General features: G+C 37.1%; 1 protein-coding gene across 13 annotated transcripts in view; it reads right to left on the bottom strand.

The window, feature by feature from the left end:
* Nucleotides 1-24,968, bottom strand: part of KLHL32 (kelch like family member 32) — a 246,291-nt gene that overhangs the window by 4,570 nt on the left and 216,753 nt on the right. The window lies entirely within an intron of this gene.

The following is a 24,968-nucleotide window of genomic DNA, read 5'->3' as shown; positions in this document are numbered from 1 at the left end:
TAACCTTATACCTAAAGGATCTAGAAAAAGAACAAAGGTAGTAAAAGGAAGGACAGAATAAAGATTAGAGTGGAAATAAAAAAAGAAAAATGAATAAGAATTGATTAATGAAGAGAAACCTTTATCCAGACACATGAAGACCCAAATCAGAAATGAAGGAAGAAAAATAACTTGACACCACAGAAATACAAAGGGTTGCAAGAAACGACTCTGAAAAATGTGCCAACAAATTGGGACAACTTAGAAGTGGATAAATTCCTAGAAACATACAATCTTCTAAAGCTAAATCAGAAAGAAATAGAAAATATGGCCTGATTACCCATTCAATTTCATTACTAGTAATCAAACAGCTACCAACAAAAGTCCAGGACCCATATGGCTTCATAGGTAAATTCAACAAAGATTTAAAGTGTTGATACCTGTTCTCAAACTACAGTGAAACCTTGGATTGCGAGTAACTTGTTCTGTAAGACGAGCAGACATTTCTAATAAATTTTAACTTGATAAACAAGTGATGTCTTGTAATACATGTAGTATGGGATACTGAATGTTACATGATCACAACTGAGCCAATGGTACTTAAAATTCACTTTGATATACAAGCACTTTGGATTACAAGCATGCTTCTGGAATGAATTATGCTTGCAAATCAAGGTTTTACTGGATTCCAAAAAATAGAAGAGGAAGGAAAATTTCCAAATATATTCTACAAGGCCAGCTTTACCCTGATACCAAAACCAGACACTATCAAAAAGACCAAAACAAAACAAAACCACCTTACAGGCCAGTATATCTGATGAACATACATGCAAAAAATGCTGAACAAATATTAGCAAACTAAATACATTAAAAAATATATCATTTACCTCGATCAAGTGAGATTTATTCCAGGAATAAAAAGCGTTTCAATATTCACAAATAGGTTAATGTGATAAGAGTAATAACTAAAAACCATATGGTCACGTCAGTAGATACAGAAAAAGCATTTGACAAAATGCAACATCCATTCATGATAAAAACTCAACAAAGTGGGTTTAGAGAGAACATACCATAACACCAACCATATATGAAAAACCCACAGCCAACATCATACTGAAAGGTTTCCCTCTAAAGACCAGGAACAAGACAAGAAGGTCCACTCTTACCATTTTAATTCAAAATAATACTGGACATCCTAGCTGCAGCAATCAAGCAAGAAGGAGGAAAGTATCCAAAATGGTAAGAAAATAAACTTACCCACTATTGGCCAATGACGTGTGTGTGTGTGTGTGTGTGTGTAGTAAAACCCGAAACACTCCACCAAAGAACAGATGAATGAATTCAGTAAAGTTGCAGGATACATTTCTGTATGTTAATTTTGTATTACATTTCTATACACTAATAATGAAGTAGCAGAAAGAGAAATTCAGAGAACAGTTCCATTGAAGAGTAGTCCAAGATGACCACTCAGGAAGAGTATGAACTCACCTCCTCCACAGACACACCAAATAATAAACCTATTGTAGAGCAATTCCTTCTGAAGAAGTGAGAGCTGACTGAACAGCCTCTGCACAAAAGATAGATCACATAACTGTAAGATGGAGTCTTGTTACTAAAGAGAACCCACAGTCCCAACACTGAAGAGCAGTGGAGAGGGATAGTACTAAGGGACTGTAATGCACCCACCCTGGGGCACAGAAAGAAAGCTACAAATTAAAAGCAACTAGAATATAAAGGATCCAGCCCTACCACCACCAAGCAACAGGACAGCAGCTAGAACACAGCTGTTTTATGTTCCCTCTCCATCATGATAGCATGGACAGGAATAGTGTCCAGGCATTCTAGCCAGCCTATTGACTGAACCCCTGGCCTCTACCCCACACCAGACTGAGCCATCCAATTAGGTCAGCCTCCAGCACACCACACACCAAGACACCCCTTCTCAGGGCTCACTACAGCTACAGCCACCTTACTTACCAAGGTGACACAGGCACAAAGCACTATGGCACACTCCAGGCACACATTATTTTAGCTCCTAATGTCTTGCTATGTATGACACCCCCAACTCAAGAGAGATCCAGGACTATACCTGAACAGAGCATCTCAAGAACCCCAAGTCTGCACCCTGTCTTAGCTATAGCCACCTCACCAGGGCATACCCTGCACCAAACACCATGAGTTTTTGTGCACATGGTTAGCCCACACTAGCCATGGGTCTAGTTGCCCTATCACAGCACTCTATGAACAGCATTTGAGGAGACTCCAGCCTGCACCCAGTTCAACTACAGCTCTCCTGTCAAGGCACCACTGTATGGAGTGCCCCAGGATGCCCTGGACCACACTACACCTTGGCTCCAGCTACCCCACCAGGGTAGCCCCTGCACAGGATGCCCAAGACACTCCAGCCTGCAGTCCTCTTCACCTTCATCTAATCTGCCATGGTGCCCTCCATGCAGAGAACACCAGTACACCCCAGCTTGCATCTGCTTTGGCTTAAGCTATTTTCCAGGGTGCCCATAGAGTGGAGAGCCCCAAAATAACCTGGCTAGCACCAACTTTAGTTTCAGCTGTCTTGCTGGGGCACCCTCTGCATTGAGAGATAGGAATACCCTGACCCATGCCCATTTCAGCTACAGTCATCTCATCAGGGAAGCCCCAGCATGGAGTGCCTCAGGACCACCAAGCTCATGCCCGCCACAACTCTAACCACCCAGTCACTAAACACAGTCAACACAGGGGATGATCATACACAAGACTCTTCCATCAATTTTAGAAGTAACTGTTCTAATTCATAAGAACAAACACAAAGGCAATGTAAGGAGATAAATGAATATGCTCCAAATAAAAGAACATGACAAGTCCTCAGAAAATGAACTAGATAAAATGGAAATAACCAATCTACCTAACAAAGAGCTCAAAGTAATGGTTATAAAGAAGCTCACCAGACTGAAGAGTGGAAGTGACTGAAAATGTCAACAGAAAAAATATTAAAAAGAACCAATCAGGGGCGCCTGGGTGGCTCAGTCGGTTAAGGGTCCGACTTCAGTTCAGGTCATGATTTCACAGCTTATGGGTTCAAGCCCTGCATCAGGCTCTGTGCTGATGGCTCAGAGCCTGGAGCCTGCTTTGGATTCTGTGTCTCTCTCTCTGCCCCTCCGTTGCTCACACTGTCTCTCAAAATAAACATTAAAAAAAAAAGTTGAGAATACAATAACTGAATGAAATATACACTAGAAGGAATCAACAGTCTTTTTTTTAAGTTATTAATTTTGAGAGAGAGCGAGTGAGCTGGGGAGGGGCAGAGAGAGAGCACGGGGGACAGGATCCAAAGCAGGCTCTGCACTGACATCAAACTCATGAACCATGAGATTATGACCTGAGCTGAAGTTGGGATGCTTAAATGACTGAGCCACCCAGGTGCCCCTCAACAGTATCTTTAAAATGACACATTAGGTCCAGCTGGTATAAGATATATATATGGAACATTCCATCCAAAAACAAAAGATTACAGATTCTTTTCAAGTGCACATGGGACATTCTTCAGAATAGATCATAGATTAAACCATAATACAAGACTCAATAAATTTAAGAAGATTAAAATCGTATCATGCATCTTTTCTGATCATGATAGTATGACACTAGAAATCAGTAACAAAAAAACAAAAATGGAGAACACAAACATGGAGGTTAAATAAAATTCTACCACATAAGCAATGGGTCCATGAAGTACACACTGAGAAAATGTTAAAAATACTTGGGAGACTAACGTAAATGAAAACACACGTCAAAAATCTAGAACCATTTTCACTGTGTCCCAAAGAGGGAAATGTATAGTGATATAGGACTACCTCAAGAAATAAAAATTCTGGAATACCTGGGTGGCTCGGTTAAGTGTCTGACTTTGGCTCAGGTCATGATCTGAGGTTCATGAGTTCAAGCCCTGCATCGGGCTCTGTGCTGACAGCTCAGAGCCTGGAACCAGCTTCAGATTCTGTGTCTCCCTCTCTCTCTCTCTCTCTGCCCCTCCCCCACTCACACTCTGTCTCTCAAAAAATGAATAAACATGTTTTAAAATTTTTAATAAAAAATAAACATCTCAATCTAAACTTACATCTAAAGGAACTAGAAAAAGAAGAGCAAAGTCCAAGGTTAGTACAAGGGTACAAGGAAAGAAATAATAAAAGATCAGAGCATGGATAAATGAAATGGAGACAAAAAAATAGAAAAGATCAACAAAACCAAGAGCTAGTTCTTGAAAAGATAAACAAAATTGACAGAAAATTAGACCTATCAAGAAAAAACGAAAGGAGACACAAATAAAGAGAATAAGAAATGAAAGAGAAGTAGAGGTGCCTGGGTGGCTCAGTTGGTTGAGCATCCAACTTTGGTTCAGGTCATGATCTCATGGTTCGTGAGTTTGAGCCAGTGTCACGCTCTCTGCTGTCAGCACAGAGCCTGCTTCAGATCCTCTGCTCCTCTCTCTCATCCCCTCTCCCCTGCTGAGTCTCTCTTAAACTTTAAATAAAAGAAATAAAAGTAGTAAGAAAACGGACACCACAGAAATAAAAAGAATTATAAGAGAATACTATGAAAATTATACAAAAACTAGACAGCCTAGAATAAATGGATAATTCCTAGAAACACAGAATCTTCCAAAACCAAATCACAAACAGAAAATCTGAACAGACCATTTATGAAAATTGAATCAGTAATGAAAAAACTCCTAAAAAAACAAAAGTCCAAGACCAGATGGATTCACAGGTGAATTCCACCACACATTTTAAGAACAGTTAATACTTATTCTCAAACTATTTCAAAAAAATAAACGTGGAAGGAAAGCTTCCAAATATAGTCTATAAGACCAGCATTGCACTATTACCAAAATCAAAGATACTATAAAGAAACCTACAGGCCAATAACCCTGAACATAGATGCAAAAATCATCAACAAAAGATTAGCAAACTGCATTCAACAATATATTAAAAGAATCACAAAAATTAAGTGGGATTTATTCAAAGGATGCAAGTATGGTTCAATATTTACAAATCAATCAACCTGATATCACATTAAAAAATGGTAACTATTATGATCATCTCAACAGATGCAGAAAAAGCATTTGGCAAAATTCATCTATTTCTGATTTTTAAAATTCTCAATATAGTGGGATTAGAGGGAACATATCTCAATACCAAAGGACAATATGAAAACCCACAGCTAACATTTTAGTCCATGAGGATGAAGGGTTTTTCTGCTATGATCAGGAATAAAACAAAGATGTTCACTCTTGCCACTTTTATTCAGCATAGTGCTGGAAGTCCTAGCCATAGCAATCAGACAGGAGAAAGAAATAAAGGCATCCAAATTGGTAAGGAAGAAGTTAAGCTATCACTATTTGCCGATAATATAATGCTATGCCATAGAAAACCCTAAAGACTCCACCTAACACTGTTAGGAGTAGTAAATGAATTCACTAAAGTTGCAGGATACAAAATTAAAATACTTTGAGTTATAATTATACCAAAAGGAATAAAACATCTAGTAGTAAACTTAACCAAGGATTTGAAAAGATCTGTATGCTGAAAACTGTACAACATTGATGAAAGAGAATAAGGACAACATAAACAAGTGGGAAAATATACTGTGTTCATGTACTGGGAGAATCTATAGCAGTCTACAGATTCAATGCATTTTCTACCAAATACCAATAGCATTTTTGCCAGAACAAGAACAAATAATCCTAAAATTTTTAAGAAACCACAAAAGACCCCAAATAGCCAAGGAAATTTGAGATTGAAGAACAAAGCTGATGGTATCACAAAGCAAGATTTTAAGATATACTATAAAGCTGTAGTAATCAAAACAGTATGCTACTGTCACAAAAACAGACACAGAGATGAATGGAACAGAAACAGAGCCCAGATATACACCCACACGTATATGGTCAGTTAATCTACTACAACACAAGATGCAAAATATAGAGTTGGGAGAAGACGGTCTCTTCAATAAGTGTGTTGGGAAAACTGGACAACTCCCTGCAAAAGAATGAAATAGGACTCTTTCTTACAGCATACACAAAAACAAACACAAAATGCATTAAAGACCTTCATGGGAGACATGAAACTGTAAAACTCCTAGAAGAAAACAGGCAGTAATCTCTCTGGCTGTGACCTTTGCAACATTGTCCTGAGGCAACGGAAACAAAACCAAAAATGAACTATTGGGACTAAGGGAAAAAAAAGCTTTTTGCACAGCAAAGTATACCATCAACAAAGCAAAAAATGGCAACCTACGAATCAAAGAAGATATTTGCAAACAATATAAGGAGTTAATATCCAAAATATGTAAAGAACTTATACAACTCAATACCAAGAGAAACGATCTGATTAAAATGATGGTCAGAGGACCTGAACAGACATTCTTCCTAAGAAGACATACAGATGGCAAGCACATGAAAAGAAGCTCAACACCACTAATCATCAGATGCAAATCAAAACCACAATGAGCTATTACTTCACACTACTCAGAATGGCTATTATCAAAAAGATTAGAACTTCAAGTGCTGGTGAGGATGTGGAGAAAAGGGGACTCTTGTGCACTATTGGTGGAAATGTAAATTCATGCATCCACTGTGGAACACAGTATAGAGGTTCCTCAAAAACTTAAAAACAGAAATACCATAAGATCCAGTAATTCCAATACTGGGTATTTATCCAGAGAATACAAAAACACCAATGCAGAAAGATACTTACACCTCTGTTTATTGAAGCATTATTTACAATAGCCAAGATATGGAAGCAACACAGTGCCCATCAATAGATGAATGAATGAAAAAGTGGTATGTATATACAATGGAACATTACTTAGCCTAAAAAGATCTTCTGATCTGGGGAAACATGGATGGACCAAGAGGATATTATGCTAAGTGAAATAAGTTAGAGAAACACAAATATCATATGATTTCACTTATATGTGGAATCTCAAAAAGGAACAAAAAACAGTAACAGACCCATAAATACAGAGAAGAAATGGTTGGTTGTCAGAGGGGTGGGGCTGGGACAGGAGCAAAATGGGTGAAGAGTGGGAGATACAGGCTTTAGGTTATGGAATAAATAAATCACAGGGGTAAAATGTACATCATAGAGAATATAGTCAATGGTATTATAATAGCATTGTATAGTGACAGATGATAGCTACACCCATGGTGACCATAGCATAATGTGTAAGTTTGTTGAATCACTATGTTAACTGTATGTCAGCAATACTTCAATAAAAAAGGAAGAAAATCCCATTGATAACTGCACCAAAGAGGATAAGATACCTAAGAATAAATTTAAGAAGGTGAAAGACCTATATTCTGTACTCATCTATAAAATATTAATGGAAGAAACTGAAGATAAGACAAATGGATAGATCTACCATATTCACAGACTGAAAGAATATTGTTAAAATGTCCATACTACCCAAAGTAACCTAGCTATTCAATGCAATCCTTATCAGAATATCAGTTGCATTTTTCACAAAACTAGAACAAACATTCCTAAAATTTGTATGGAATCACAAAAGGCCTCAAATGGCCAAAACAATCTTGAGAAAGGAAAATGAAACTCGGGGTACCACAATCCCATATATCAGTTATACTACAAACATATAGCAATTACAACAATATGGTACTGGCAGCATATAGACACATAGATCAATGGAATAGAATAGAAAGCTTAGAAATAAACCCATGCTTATACGATCAATTAATCTACAACAAAGGAGGCAAGACAAACAATGTGGAAAAGACAATCTATACAATAAATGGTGTTGAGAAAACAGCTACATGCAAAAGAATGAAACTGGACTACTTTCTTATACCACACACAAAAATAAACTTGAAATTCATTAAAGACCTAAATGTGAAGCTTGAGACCATTAAAATCCTTAAAAAAAAACATAGGAATAATCTCTTGGACATCAGTCTCAGCCATGTATTTATGACTAGGTCTCCTCAAGCAAGGGAAACAAAGGCAAAAGTAAACTATTAGAATGACATCAAAATAAAAAGCTTTTTACAGTGAAGGAAATTATCAACAAAATGAAAAGGCAACCTCCTGAATGGGAAAAGATATTTGCAAATGATATGTCTGATAAGGGGTTGATATCCAAAATATATAAAGAACTTATATAACTCAATACCAAAAGAACAATCAGATTTAAAATTGGGCAGAGGACATGAAGAGACATTTTTCTGAAGAACACAGACTGCAACACACATACTCCTTAATATCATTAATCATCAGGGAAATGCAAATCAAAGCCACAATGAGATATCACTTCACACCAGTCAAAATGGCTAGCATTAAAAATCTAAGTGGGGTGCCTGGGCGGCTTACTTGGTTAGGCATCTGAATTCCACTCAGGTCATGATCTCGCGGTTCACAAGTTTGAGCCCCGCATCAGGCTATGTGTTGACAGCTCAGAGCCTGAAGCCTGCTTCAGATTCTGTGTCTCACTCACTCTCTGCCCCTCCCTTGCTCACACTCTGTCTCTCTCTAAAAAATAAATAGGCATTAAAAAAACCTATTTAAAAAAATCTAATAAGTTTTGGCGAGCATGTGCAAAAGAAGTAAGACTTCACTGATGGTGGAACTGAAAATTGGTGCAGCCACTGTGGAGAACATTATGGAGGTTCCTCAAAAAACTAAAAATAGAAATACCATGTGATATAATAATTCTACTACTGGGTATTGACCCAAAGAATGTGAAAACAATTGAAAAGATATATGCACTCCTATATTTATTGCAACATGGTTTACAATAGCCAAAATATGGAAGCATATAGGTGTCCACTGATATAGGAATTGGTAAAGGAGATGCAATTATACACACAACAATGGAATAGTACTCAGACATAATAACGAATGAGATCTTGCCATTTGAGACACTGATGGACCAATAGAGTATTTTGCTAACTAAGTCTGACAGAAACACAAATACCATATGATTTCATTATATGTGAAATCTAAAACAAACTACTACAACAGCAAAAACACATGAACAAACAAGAAAAACAGACTCTTAAGTACAGAGAACAAACTGCCAGAACAGTTTTCCAGAACAGAGGTGGGTTAGGGGAACAGGTGAAAATGACAAAAGGGCTTAGGAGGTACAGATTTCTAGTTACAAAGTAAGTCATGGAGATGAAAAATATAGCATAGGGCATATAGTCAGTAAATATTGTAGTAACATTATATGGTGACAAATGGTAAATACAGCCATCATGGGGTTAGGTACAAAATCAATATGCATTATACCTGAAACTAATACAGCATGTGAATTTGAATTAAAAAAATTTAACTCATACTACTTAAATAACTTGCCAAAACTAGTTAGTAAATGTTGTCATATGTTGGTTCACAAATACTCATCTGTAAAATGAAAAAAACTATTGACCTTGCAGCTTTGTTCTGAAAACTGGTGACATCTAGCTTAGTGTCTAGCACCTAGAATATTATAACTTAGTAGCAGATTCAAAAATCAGTTGAGTCGATATATTTCCCCAGTTATTTCCCTTTAAGCTGGAGTTCCATCTCTGTCATTATATGGAAGAATCTCTTTGTTATTTTGAACCTGCTGTCACCTCACTGAATCTGGCTTAGTTTTAATACAAGTCTTCTTCACTTTACAATGGGGTTATGTTCCCAAAAACCCATCATAAATTGAAAATATCATAAGTAAAAAATGCATTTACTACACCTCACCTACCAAATATAGCTTAACCTAGCCTAACTTAACTGTGCTCAAAGCACTCACATTAGCCTAAGATTGGGGAAAATTATAAAACACAAAGCCTATTTTATAATACAGTGTTAAGTATCATATGTAATTTACTGAATACTATACTGGAAGTGGAAAACAATGGTTATGTGTACAGGATGGTAAGTATATTGGTTGTTTACCCTCATAATTACCGGACAGTGGCAGAGAGAGCCATTCTGCCACTGTCCTGCATCATGATCATATCATACTGTATATCACTGGCCTAGAAAAAAAAATCAAAATCCAAAATTCAAAGTATGGTTTCTACTCAACGGGTATTGCTGTTGCACCACTGTAAAGTTGAAAAATTGTAAATCAAACCATTTTAGGTCAGGAACCATATGTGTGCTGGAAAAATTCTTTCTTGAAGAAAGTTGGTCATATCCTACTTGTCAAATCCATCAGTCTCTTTCTAGCCCTCAATCTTCTTAATCTCTCTTCGTTTGACCTTCCACTAACCTCATTTAAAACCTTTCATCCTTTAGATTCCTTGATTTTCAAAAGAAAATGTTCGCAATTGACATTGTCCTATTGCTATCCACCTTTGGTCCCCTTTTCTGCACCTGCATCATAAGTGTACACGTGCCTTAATATCCCAACCACAGACCTCTTGGTACTCTTCTTCAATATCTTGTCCACTCCTGCCTTCATCTATATGTGAGTGGATAATTTTTAAACCTTTAACTGCTATAATGCATTCTAAAATGAAAGATGCCCTTGAGATTTGGGGATCCAAGTTCATATAGGAGGAAATCACTAAGGCCTAAAATAAAAGAAAGATCAAACTTTTAGCTATTTTTCCCCCAAATGGACATTTAGCTATTTCATCCCATCTGTTGAACAAATTATCTCTACTAAATTAAAATATTTATTCTATATGCTACATATAAAATTTTGTTGTTCTCTTTAGCTGATTTGTGCATCTTCCTGCAATACTACATTTACAGTTCTTTTGACTGAGTAGGGCAAGTCTCATTCAATGTTCAAAAACTTATTTTTACACCTTTGACTTTCCTAGAGAAACTTCAAGATCAACTTGACAAGTATTAATGCCCCACCATGCAAGAAAAAGGAAAATCCCAATGGGATTCTGATTAGTATTTCATTAAATACAGAAAGCAGAGATCTTTCACTATTTACCTTAATTATATAAGGTTAAGTATTTTCTTCAATGTATAGAGAAAACAGAGATACAGAGAAAGTTCAATGACTTGGTCAAGGTCACGCAGTAAGTGGTAGAGCCGATCATGAGCTCATACTTGTAACCAAAGAGAGAACAAAGATTTTGTGCCATTCGCAATATTCCCTCCACAACTAAATACATTTTTAGAAGACAAAATATCAGTTGAGGTCATCATCCAGAGAGTTTTGTCTGGTTTCCTGGGCCAACGGAGACTGCATATGTTAAACAGATGTAATTTATTTAATCTCTGAGAAGGGAAAAGAAGTTTTGGCAGTACTTCTCCAAAACACTCCCCTGTAAACTGGCAGAAAGAAGGCGTCTGGGAGAAGGAGGTGCCAGTTTGGCAGCATATCCTCAAGCCAAAAGGAAGTAATTGTAAATGAAGAGCAGTGGAGGTGATCTGGAAATACTGACTAATCACTTGCACACTTACGCAGCTGCTCTCTTATATGCTGCTCATCATCCACAGCACATTAGGTTAGAATCAACCTCTGTGCCAGATGATTCTTAGACACCCACTAAATAAACAAGAACACTTTCCTTATGCATCTATCCTTAGTATTTTCCATGAGTTAGTATTACTAACAAGTTCAAATCTCAATCTTTAAACAAGCATTAAGTTAAGACCATCTCAGTTTTTCTTTTTTGGGTTGCTCTTGTAATGGGTCAAATAGTCTATGCTAAGTCAAGTAGTAAAATAAAATAAAATGGAATACTTTCTCAGTATCTGACATGCTTCATGCCTATGTAGCTGAATCCCACAAGTGACAAAGAAGCTTTGATTAGAGTTCAGAAGGGCCAGCCTAAAGAGACAGGTTATTTTCTGGTGTTTTCAAGGGCAATAAATGACTTTAGTCTTTCTGGATGTCAAAGGACTAATCTCTGAGCTATTTAAGTATGACCTTCATTAATCTCAGTCAGCCATGCCCTTAGAATTCAAGGATTATATATATATATATATATATATATATATATATATATATATATATATATATAGGTGTGTGACTAATGCAAAATTTAAACTTTGATATTTTTATCATATGTACTATTTTCACCTCATTTTCCTGTATTTTTCAACCTGCTGATTTGTACTTAGGAATTTCTACTGTCTAATCATCATCTCATAAACACTATTCCACTCTCTCATCTAATTCTCTGTTGGATATTCTTCCAGCAAGTAGTAAAGAAGCAACTTGTGTATGAACGTGTAAGCAGCCTCTCCAACCATCAATATATTACTGTTATTTAACCAAAATAGTTCCTTAGTCATGCATAAAGTAAGCAAGTATTTGAGACTATGCAACCCCAGTTCAGAATGAATGATAATACAACCTCTAACCAGATGTCAATAAGTAAAATGAAACATGATATATGATGAGTATATAATCCATGAAGACTTCCATTCCAAACATCTCTTTAAGTGACAATCCGAATAGTAAAGGCTCTTAAAGGCCTTTATTAAACTTATCTGTTCTGTATAGGACCACTGTGCCAGCCATGGGAATAAACCCACTCAAAATGATTGATTTTGTATATCAAAATGACTACTGGGACACAGAACTAACCATAATGCTGGCTTTTTAAGAAAGCAAATATATTAGGGTTTCTGGGGAAGATAGTGGAGTACGAGGATCCTAGATGCACTTTGTCCCACAGACAAACCTCCAAACCTCTGGGTAAATAACCCAGAAAGTGACCTGAAGATTCTCCACAGATAAATGTAGAGAAAATGGCGTGTGGGAGAAGGAAGGGTGGAGACATGGTTGGGAGCCCAACTAACATGTGGACTGTCCGTGGGTGGAAGCAATGCTGTGGGCACAAGAGGGAAGGCTAGCAGACCCCACACCAGGCACACCAGGCATAGAGGACATAACACTGGAAAGTTGAATCCCCATAACATTTGGCTTTGAAATTCGGAGGGGCTTCAGTTCTTGAGTTCTTAAAATTAATGTGGCTTAACACCTAGAACTTTGAAAACTAGCAGGGTCATATCTAGGAGAGTGGGATGGCAAAAGTAAACTGAGTCTCCACTCTTAACGAGACAGCATAACAGCCCCAGTGAGATACTGTATAGAAGCAGCAGTTTGAAAGATACTTGGGGTACACAGGATAGAGATTTGTTTACCAATATCAGAGCAGGTGCTTGAGGGACAGGGATCTTTGGGAGATTTCTCCAGGTACAACAGGGCTGGCAGGCACCATTTGCCTCCCCTGCCCCCCAGCCTAGAAAAATGGACACCTGCAGGAATCAGCGCAGCATTTAGAGTCTCCATCTAGCTTGTTAAGAGCTCTTCCCACCACTACATTCTCCTGCAGACCAGCCCCTACATTCTGGCCTTGGCAGGAGTTTTCCAAAGCAGCAATATATAGACTACCTCCCACAGCAGAACAGTGCAAGTCTTGTTGACTCCTGCATTCTCACATGGACCTGCTCCCTCCAGCACACCCTCCCAAAAGTCCATTCAAAGTCCATTCAAAGTCACAACGTGACTGTGCAAGCAACCCTGATAGGGGTCAAAATGACTCCAAAGTGACTCCTGCCCCAGGAGAGAGGAAGAAAAGCACACAAATTCATCTGACTATAGCCCCAGCAGACTGGGGCTGGGGTCAGACATATGGTCTGACTGAGTCCCACCCACCAACAAAATCTTCTTAGGAAACTACATTAAGGAGAGCACCCTCCAGTTCACTGCTAGTGCACTCCGATAAATGCCTGGCCTGATCCACCTCAAGCTCAGGGCAGTCTCAGAGTGGCCCACAAGCAAAACAGAGATGAAATCCTGTCCACATCAGGCAGAGAGCCATTGAAAGTGACTGGACTAAAGGTAAATGTAGGTCAACCACAACAATAGGGCACATACAATACACATAAGAGACATCCCATGAAGTGCCAGGTTCTGGTGAACAAGCAACATAGCGTTACAGGGCACCAGAGAGGCTCTTCAGAAGGCACTATGTCTCAGCATGAGACATAGCTTACTTTCCTAATACATAGAAACAGAGTTAGAAAAATTGAGGAGACAGAAGATTATGTCCCAAAGGAAGGAACAAGACAAAACCACAGCAAGAGACCTAAGTGAAACAGATACAAGTAATATGCCTGATAGAGAATTTAAAGTAATGATCATAAAAATAATTGACTTAAGAAAAGAGTGGAAGACCTCAGTGAGGTCTTCAACAGAGAGAAAACAAACAATCAGAGTTGAAGAACTCAATAACTGACATTAAAAACATATTAGATGGAATAAATAGTAGACTACAGGAATCAGGAGAACAGTTCAGTGACCTGGAGGCCAGGGTAATGGAAAGCAACCAAGCTGAATAGAAGAGAGAGAAAAAAATAATAATGAGAATGAAGAAATGAAGGAACACCATCAAGCTTAATAACATTTACAGTACAGGGATCCTAGCAGGAGAAGAGAGAGAAAAGGGGGCAGAAAATTTATTTGAAGAAATAATAGCTGAAAACTTCTCCAATCTGGGGAAGGAAACAAATCTAGATCCAGGAGCCACAGGGAGCCCTCAACAAATTCAACCCAAGGAGGTCCAGAAAAAGGCACATGGTGGGGCACCTGGGTGACTCAGTTAAGCATCCTGCTCTTGATTTCAACTCAGGTCATGATCTCATAGTTCGTGACTTTGAACCCCTCATCATACTCTATGCTGACAAACATGGAGACTGCTTGGGATTCTGTCTCCCTTTCTCTCTGCTCTTTCCCTCTCGCATGCTCTCTCAAAAATAAACATTTTTTTAAAGGCACATAGTAATTAAAATGGCAAAAAATTGTGATGAAGACAGAATTTTAATATCAGCAAAAGAAAACAGTTATATACAAGGAAAACCCCAAAAGGCTATCAGCTGATTTTTTCAGCAGAAACTCTATAGGCCAGAGGGGAGTGGTATGATATATTCAAAGTGCTAAAAAAAAGAAGAAGAAGAAAACCTTCAGCCAAATACACTGTCCAGCAAGGCTATCATTCAGAATAGGAGAGGTGTGAGTTTCTGAGACAAACAAAAATTAAAAGAATTCATGACCACTAAACCAGCCTTGCAAGAAATGTAAAAAGGGACTCTTTGAGTAGAAAGGAAAGACCATAAGCAGGAGTAAAAGCAGGAAGCACAAAAGCAGTAAAATTAAAAATCAGCCAAGGAATTCACAAAATAAAAGGATGTAAATACCATGTACCTAAAATGTAGGGGAGAGAGGAGTAAAAGTTTTGTGCTTTTAAGGTGGGTTCAAACTTAAGCAACCATCAACTTAATATAAACTGCTATATGCATAAGATGTTATATACAAACTGAACAGTAACCACATATCAAAAACCAGTAATATATATGCAAAAAAATAAAGAGAAGAAATCCAAGTATATCACTAAAGAAAGGCAACAAACCATAAGAGAAGAAACCAAAACAAAGGAACAGGGAAGAACTACAAAAACAATAATAAAACAAGTAACAAAATGGCAATAAGTACATACCTATCAATAATTACTGTGAATGTCAATGGACTAAACACTCCAATCAAAAGACAGAGATAATGGAATGGATAAAAAACAAACGCTATTTACATGCTGCCTACAAGGACTTATTTCAGACTTAAAGATACATGCAGACTGAAAGTAAAGGAATGGAAAGGCATTTATCATGGAAATGGAACTGAAAAGAAAGCTGGGATAGCAATATTTATAGGAGACAGAATAAACTTGAAAACAAATTCTGTAACCAAAGACAAAGAATGACCTTACATAATCATAAAGGGACAAGAATTGTAACAATTATAAATATTGATGCACATAAGAGTACCGAAATACATAAAGCAGCTAATTACAAACATAAAGGAAGTAATCAACAGTAATATAGTAAGAGGAGGGCACATTAAAACCCCATTTACACCAATCAGTAGATCATCCAAACAGAAAATCAACAAAGAAACAGTGGCTTTGAATGACACATTGGATGAGACAGGTCTAACACGCATTCAGAACATTCCATCCTAAAACAGCAGAATACACATTTTTTCAAGTGCACAGGGAGAATTCTACAGAACAGATCACATGTTAGGCCACAAAGCAAGTCTCAACAAATTCAAAAATACTTTAGTCATACTATGCATCTTTTCCAACCAGGACACTATAAAACTAGAAATGAACCACAAGAAAAAATTGAAGGGAACACAAATACATAAAGTTTAAATAACATGTTACTAAACAGTGAATGAGACAAGCAGAAATCAAGGAAAAAATCAAAGACACATTGGAGGGATACCTGGCTGGCTCAGCTGGTAAAGCATGCAACTCTAGATCTTGGTGTCGTGAGTTCAAGACCCAGATTGGGTGTACAGCTTATTAAAAAAAAGAAAGAAAGAAATACATAGAAACAAATGAAAATGATAACACAATGTTCCAAAATCTTTGGGATTCAGCAAATGGTCTTCTAAGAGGAAAGTTTATAGTAATAGAGGCCTACCTCATGAAGTAGGAGAAATCTAAAACAACCTAAGCTTAGACTCCACAGGGGCTAGAAAAAGAAGAATAAAACTCAAAAACAGTACAAGGGGTAAAATACAAAAAGACAAAACAAACAAAAAACAAAAACAGTACAAGAAAATAATAAAGATTAAAACAGAAATAAATACAAATATTCTCAAAGGTTTCTAATAAATAGAAGGGAACATTCCCAAACGTGTTTTTACAAGGCCAGCATTACCTAAATACCAAAACCACACAAGCACACTAAAGAAAATTACAGGCCAATATCCCTGATGAATATAAAAGCAAAAATCCTGGGGCACCTGGGTGGCTCAGTTGGTTAAGTGTCTGACTTTGGCTCAGGTCATGATCTCACGGTCCGTGAGTTCGAGCCCCACGTCGGGCTCTGTGCTGACAGCTCAGAGCCTGGAGCCTGCTTCCGATTCTGAGTCTCCCTCTCTCTCTCTGACCCTCCCCCGTTCATGCTCTGTCTCTCTCTGTCTCAAAAATAAATAAACATTAAAAACAAATTAAAAAAAAAAAGCAAAAATCCTCAAGAAAATAGTAGCACACTCAATTCAACAATACATTAAAAGTTTCATATATTGTGTTCAGGTAGGATTTATTCCAGCAATGCAAGGATGGTTCAACACGTGCAAATTAATTAATGTTATACATCACATTAACAAAATGAAGGATACAAAAACTCAAACAATAATCTGATGCAGAAAAAGCATTTCACAAAATTCAGCATTCATTCATAATAAAAAAAACTGTGTATATAGGGATCACACCTCAACATAATAAAAGCTATATGACAAGTTTACAGCTAAAATAATTAACAGTGAGAAGCTAAAAGCTTTTTCTCTAAAGTTAAGAACTTGACAAGTATGCTCATTATTGCCACTTTTATTCAACAATGTACTAGAAATCCTAGCCAAAGCAATTACACAAGAAATAAAAGACATCCAAATCAGAAAGGAAGACATAAAACTGTCTTCATTTGCAGATGATGTATTATATAGAAATTCTAATGACTCCAGAAAAAAAACTGTTAGAGCTAACAAATTCAGTAAAGAGACAAAATACAAAATCAATGTACAAAAATCAGTTGTGTTTCTATACACTAATAGCAAACTATCAGAGAAATTAAGAAAGCAATCTCATTTATAATTGCAGCAACAAGAATAAAATGTCAAGAAATAAAGTGAATCAGGGAGGAGAAAGATCTGTACACCAGAAACTATCAGATATTGATGAAAGAAATTGAAGAAGACACAATTAAATAGAAAGATATTCTGTGCTCACTGACTGGGGAAATTAATACTATTAAAATGTCTATACTATTAAAGCAATGTAATCCCTATCTTAATTCCAATGGCATTTTTCACAGAAAAAGAAAAAACAACTCTAAAATCTGTATGGAACCATAAAAGACCCCCAAAGGAGCCAAATCAATCTTAAAGCAGAAGAAAGTTTGAGTCATCACAAATTCTGGTTTCAAATATATTACAAAGTTATGGTAAATACAACAGTATGGTTTAAGTATAAAAATAGACACATAGATCAACAGGACAAAATTTGAGAGCCCAGAAGTAAACCCATATGAGTGTATGTGTGTGGGTGTGTGTGTACACACACACACACACACACTCAATTAATTTATGACAAAGGAGCCAAGAATATACAAATGAGAGAAAGAATAGTCTCTTCAATAAAAAGTGTTGGGAAAACTGGACAGACAGAAGCAAAACAATGAAATTAGACCCTTCTCTTTCACCATACTCAAAAATCAACTCAAAATGGATGAAAGACTTGGACATAAGACCCAAAACCATAAAAGTCTTAGAAGAAAACAGGGAAAACTCCTTGTCATTGGTCTTGGCAATGATTTTTTGGATTTGACACAAAGCAAAGGCAACAAAAGCAAAAATAAATAAGTAGGACCACATGAAATTAAAAAGTTTCTGTACACCAAAGGAAACCATCTGTACATCAAAGGAAAATGAAAGGCCAAACTACCAAATGGGAGAATATATTTTAAAATCATATATCTGATAAGGGATTAATATCCAAAACACTATAAAGAACTGCTACAACTCAACAGAGAAAAACAGTCTGATTGAAAAGGAACAGAAGATCTGAACAGACATTTTTCCAAAGACAACATAAAAATGACGAGCAGGTATGTCACAAGGTGCTCAACATCACTAATCATCAGGGAAATGGTAATCAAAACCACAATGAGTTATCACCTCACACCTGTTAAAATGGCTATCATCAAAAAGATAAGAAATAACAAGTGTTGGTGAGGATTTGGAGAAGAGGAAACCCTTGTATACTGTTGGTCCAACTATAAATTGGTACAGTCACTACAAAAAACAGTATGGAGGTGTTCTCAAAAAATTAAAAATGAAACTACCATATGATCCATACCACGTCTGAGTATATATCTGAAGGAAATAAAACCATAAGTTTGAAAAGTTATCTGTACCTCCATCTTCACTGAAGCATTATTTACAATCACCAACACATAGAAAAAACCTAAATGTCCATTAATGAATGAATGGATAAGGAAATTGTTTTCATATACACATACACATGCAGAACACACACACACACGAATAATATTCAGCCATGAAAAGGAAGGTAATCTGCCATTTGCAACATGGGTGGACCTTATAGTGTTTATGGTACATAAATCAGACAGGAAAAGATACTGTATGATCCCACCTGATAGGGTGGTTCGAAGTAGTCTCTAGGTACCCTAGCTGGCATATTGCCTCAGTGAGCCTTGGGCCCCTAGCCCACACCTGCCCCAGCTCCCTGACCAAGACGGCCCTAGTGCAGCACATAAGACATCTTTAGCAAGCACTCACTACAGCTCCAGCCATCACTCCAAATTACTGCAGCAACATTCTAGGTCCAAACCACTTCAACTCCAGATGACTTGCCAGGATACCCCCTGCCCATGCCTCACCTAGGTTTCTGCTGCTCTACTATCATGCCCTGTGCAGAATGCCCCAGGCCACCCTAACCACATCTGCCTTGACTCCAGCCACCACCAGGACACCCTTGTGTGGAACACTCTGGGATACCCTTTCCCCCCTGTCAGCTTCAACTATACTGCCAAAATATCTTCTGTGCAGAGAGTACTGAGACCCCCCTGATCCCCCACCCCCACCCAGTACGCACACACTTCAGTCTGAGCTATCATGCCATGTTGGCCTCTGCAGCAAGTCCCAAAAATGCCCTGACCAGGGCATTCAGCTCAGGCCTTCCCAAAGCAGCCCCAGCACAGAATGTCCTGGCACCCCCAGGCCACACTAGCCACAGCTCCATTTCAGTTAGCCAAAGTCACCAGGCACACAGTCTACACAGGGGAAAACCATATACAAGACTATTCCTTTGAGTTTAGGAGAAGTAACTGTTCTGCCTAATTCATAAAAACAAATACAGAAAATCAATCAAAATGAGGTGACAGGATATGTTCCAAATAAAAAAAAAATAAGACAAAATTTTAGAAAAAGAACTAAATAGAACAGAGATAACCAATTTACCTGATAAAAGAGTTCAAAATAATAGTCCTAAAGATACTCACTGGACTGGGAAAAAGAGTGGATAAACTTAGTGAGAACTTTAATAAAGAGAAAACATAAAAAAATAACCAATCAGAGTTGAAGAATAACTGAAATGAAATACATACTAGAGGAAATCAATAGTACATCAGTGGATGTAGAATGGGTCAGCATTTTGGAAGACAGGTTAATAGGAAGCACTCAAGATGAGCAGCATAAAGAAAAAAGAATTTTAAAAAGCAAAATTAGGTTAAGAGACCTTCTGAGACACCATCAAGTGAACAAACATTCACCTCATAGGGATCCCAAGGAAGAGAGAGGGAAAGGGGCAGAAATCTTTTTTTTTTAAGAAACAATAGCTGAAATCTTCCCTAACCTAGGGGAGAAAATAGATATCTAGGCCCAGGAAGCACAAAAACTTTGAAACAAAATGAACCCAAAGAGATCAACACCAAGACACATAATAATTAAAATGTCAAAGATTAAAGATAAAAAGATAATTTTAAAAACAGCTAGGGAGAAGCAACTATTTATATACATGGAAAACCGCAGGAGGCTATCAGCTGATTTTTCAGCAGAAACTTTATAGTCAAAAGGCAGTGGCAAGATATATTCAAAGTGCTGAAAGGAAAAAGCCTACAACCTAGAATATTCTATCTCGCAAGGTGATCTTTCAAAATTGAGATGAGATAGAGTTTCCCAGACAAATAAAAGTTAAGAGTTCATCACCACAAAACCACCCTTACAAGAAATGTTAAAGGGACTTCTTTAAATGGAAGAGATGATAATTAGGAGAAAACTATGAAAGCAAAAACTGTGACGAGTAAAAGCAAATACGCAGTAAAAGTAGTAGAGCAATCAATCATAAAGCTAGTATGAAGGTTAAAAGACAAAAGTCATAAAATCAATAATATCCTAAAAATTAGTTAAGGGGACTCACAAAATAAAAAAAGATATAAAATGTGACTACATACATAAAATGTGGAGCAGGGAGTAAAATTAAAGTTCTTTTAGAATGTGTTCAAACTTGGGGAGCATGGGTGGCTCAGTCTGTTAAGCATCTGACTTCAGGTCAGGTCATGATCTCACGGTTCATGAGTTCGAGCCCCACATCAAGTTCTGTGCTGACAACTCAGAGCCTGGAGCCTGCTTCAGATTCTGTGTCTCCGTCTCTCTCTGCCCCTTCCCCCATTCACACTCTGTCTCTCTCAAATAAAACAAACGTTAAAAAAAAAAAAAAGAATGTATTCAAACTTAAGTGACCATCAACTTAATATAGACTACTATATACTTTAGATGCTGTATATGAACTTCATGGTAACCAAAACCAAAAACCTAAAACAGATACACAAAAAATAAAAAGAAAGCCAAGCATTACACTAAAGAAAGTCATCAATCACAAGAACAGAGAGAAAGAAATAAAGTAACAGAGGAATTACAAAAACAACTAAAAAACAATAAAATGCAAAATGCATACCTATCAATAATTACTTTGTTTTATTTATTATTATTTTTTTAAATTTATATCCAAATTAGTTAGCATATAGTGCAACAATGATTTCAGGAGTAGATGCCTTAATGCCCCTTATCCATTTAGCCCATCCCCCCTCCCACAATCCCTCCAGCCACCCTCAGTTTGTTCTCCATATTTAGGAGTCTCTTCTGTTTTGTCCCCCTCCCTGTTTTTATATTATTTTTGTTTCCCTTCCCTTATGTTCATCTGTTTTGTCTCTTAAAGTCCTCATATGAGTGAAGTCATATGATTTTTGTCTTTCTCTAATTTCACTTAGCATAATACCCTCCAGTTCCATCCACGTAGTTGCAAATGGCAAGATTTCATTCTTTTTGATTGCCGAGTAATACTCTGTTCTATATATATACCACATCTTCTTTATCCATTCATCCATTGATGGACATTTGGGCTCTTTCCATACTTTGGCTATTGTTGATAGTGCTGCTCTAAACATGGGGATGCACGTGTCCCTTCGAAACAGCACACCTGTATCCTGTGGATAAATGCCTACTAGTGCAATTGCTGGGTCATAGGGTAGTTCTATTTTTAGTTTTTTGAGGAACCTCCATACTGTTTTCCAGAATGGCTGCACCAGCTTGCATTCCCACCAACAATGCAAAAGAGATCCTTTTTCTCTGCATCCTCCTCAACATCTGTTGTTGCCTGAGTTGTTAATGTTAGCCCTTCTGACAGGTGTAAGGTGGTATCATTGTGGTTTTGATTTGTATTTCCCGGATGATGAGTAATGTTGAACATTTTTTTCATGTGTTGGTTGGATGTCTTCCTTAGACAAGTTTCTATTCATGTCTTTCGCCCATTTCTTCACTGGATTATTTTTTGGGTGTTGAGTTTAATAAATTCTTTATAGATTTTGGATACTAACCCTTTATCTGATATGTAATTTGCAAATATCTTCCCCCATTCTGTCGGTTGCCTTTTAGTTTTGCTGATTGTTTCCTTCACTGTGCAGAAGCTTTTTATTTTGATGAGGTCCCAGTAGTTCATTTTTGCTTTTGTTTCCCTTGCCTTCAGAGACGTGTTGAGTAAGAAGTTCCTGTGGCCAAGGTCAAGGAGGTCTTTGCCTGCTATCTCCTGGAGGATTTTGATGGCTTCTGGTCTTACATTTAGATCTTTCATCCATTTTGAGTTTATTTTTGCGTATGGTGTAAGAAAGTGGTCCAGGTTCATTCTTCTGCATGTCGCTGTCCAGTTTTCCCAGCACCACTTGCTGTCTTTATTCCACTGGATATTCTTTCGTGCTTTGTCAAAGATTAGTTGCCCATACATTTGTGGGTCCATTTCTGGGTTCTCTATTCTGTTCCATTGATCTGAGTGTCTGTTCTTGTGCCAGTACCATACTGTCTTGATGATTACAGCTTTGTAATACATTTTGAAGTCTGGGATTGTGATGCCTGCAGGTTTGGTTTTCTTTTTCAGAATTGATTTGGATATTCAGGGTCTTTTGTGGTTCCATACAAATTTAAGGATTATTTGTTCTAGCCCTGTGAAGAATGCTGGTGTTACTTTGATAGGGATTATGTTGAATATGTAGATTGCTTTGGGGTAATATCGACATTTTAACAATATTTGTTCTTCCTATCCAGGAGCATAGAATCTTTTTCCATTTTTTGTGTCTTCAATTTCTTTCATAAGCTTTCTATAGTTTTCAGTGTATAGGTTTTTCACCTCTTTGGTTAGGTTTACTCCTAGGTATTTTATAGTTTTTTCTGCAACTGTAAATGGGATCGATTCCTTGATTTCTCTTTCTGCTGCTTCATTGTTGGTGTATAGGAAGGCAACCGATTTCTGTGCATTGATTTTAGATCCTGCAACTTTGCTGAATTCATGAATCAGTTCTAGCAGTTCTTTGGTGGAATCTTTGGGTTTTCCATATAGAGTATCATGTCACCTGCGAAGAGTGAAAGTTTGACCTCCTCCTGGCCAATTTGGATGCCTTTTATTTCTTTGTGTTGTCTGATTGCAGAGGCTAAGGCTTCCAATACTATGTTGAATAACGGTGCGAGAGTGGACATCCCTGTCTTGTTCCTGACGTTAGGGGGAAAACTCTCAGTTTTTCCCCATTGAGGATGATATTAGCATTGGGTCGTTCATATATGACCTTTATGATCTCGACGCATGACCCTTTTATCCCTACTTTCTTGAGGGTTTTTATCAAGAAAGGATGGTGTATTTTGTCGAATGTTTTCTCAGCACCTTCAATAATTAAATGTAAATGGTCTATACATTTCAAAGGACATAGAGTGATACAATTGATTTAAAAAAAAAAGACTCATCTATGTGCTGCCAATAAGAAACTCACTTTAAACCTAAAGATACATACAGCCTGAAAATGAAGGAAAAAGATATTCCAGGCAAATAGAAAAGAAAAGAAACAGGAAGTAATAGTTACATTAGATAAAACTGACTTTAAAACAAAGACTATAACAAAACAAGTAAGAGAATTACATAATGATAAAGAGAATCAAACAAATAGATATAACAATTTTAATTCTCTTTGCAGCCAATATTTAAGCACCTAAATGAATAAGTTAAATATTAATTATTAATAAATTATAACTTATTAATTATAGATTAAATTTATAATTATATAAATTAAATAATAATTAAATATTAACATAAATGGAGAAATACATCATAAAATAATAGTAGGGGACTTTAACTTCCCATTTACAGCAATGGGTAGACCATCCAGACAGAAAATCAATAAGGAAACAGTATCTTTGAATGATCCATTAGACAGATATATACAAAACATCCTATCCCAGACCAACAGAATGCAGATACTTTTTAAGTGCTCATGGAACATTCTCCAGGATCGATCACATGTTAGGTCACAAAACAGTCTCAGTATTTTTAAGAATACCAAAGTCATATCAGTAGTCTTTTCTGACCACAACAGAAAGAAACTAGAAATTAATTACAAGAAAAGCATAAATATATCGAGGCTAACCAACATGCAACTACACAACCTATGGATCAATGAGGAAATCAAAGAGGAAATGAAAAAAAAATACACGGGGACAAATGAAAATAAAAACACAACAGTCAAAAATCTTTGGGACACTGGGACACAGGGGCACCTCAGTGGCTCAGTGGGTTAAGTGTCCATCCTTTTCTTGGTTTCAGTTCAGGTCATGATCTCAGAGTTTGTGGGATCGGGCCCCACGTTGGGCTCTGCACTGACAACACAGAGCTTGAGATTCTCTCTCTCCCACTCTCTCTGCCCCTCCACTGCTCACTCTCTCTGCCCCTCCACTGCTCACTCTCTCACTCTCAAACAAACTTAAAAAAAAATCTTTGAGACACAGCTAAATCAGTTCTAAGAGGGAAATTTATAGCAATACAGGGATACTTCAAGAACAAGAAATATCTGTGATAAACAATCTAACCTTACACCTAAAAGAAATAGAAAAAGAAGAGT

The sequence above is a fragment of the Puma concolor genome, chromosome B2 (genome assembly GCF_028749965.1).
Source record: "Puma concolor isolate L17-30 chromosome B2, mPumCon1.1.hap2, whole genome shotgun sequence".
NCBI classification, from domain to species: domain Eukaryota; kingdom Metazoa; phylum Chordata; class Mammalia; order Carnivora; family Felidae; genus Puma; species Puma concolor.
The sequence above is the reverse complement of the archived record's forward strand: the minus strand, read 5'-3'. Positions and strand labels throughout refer to the sequence as shown.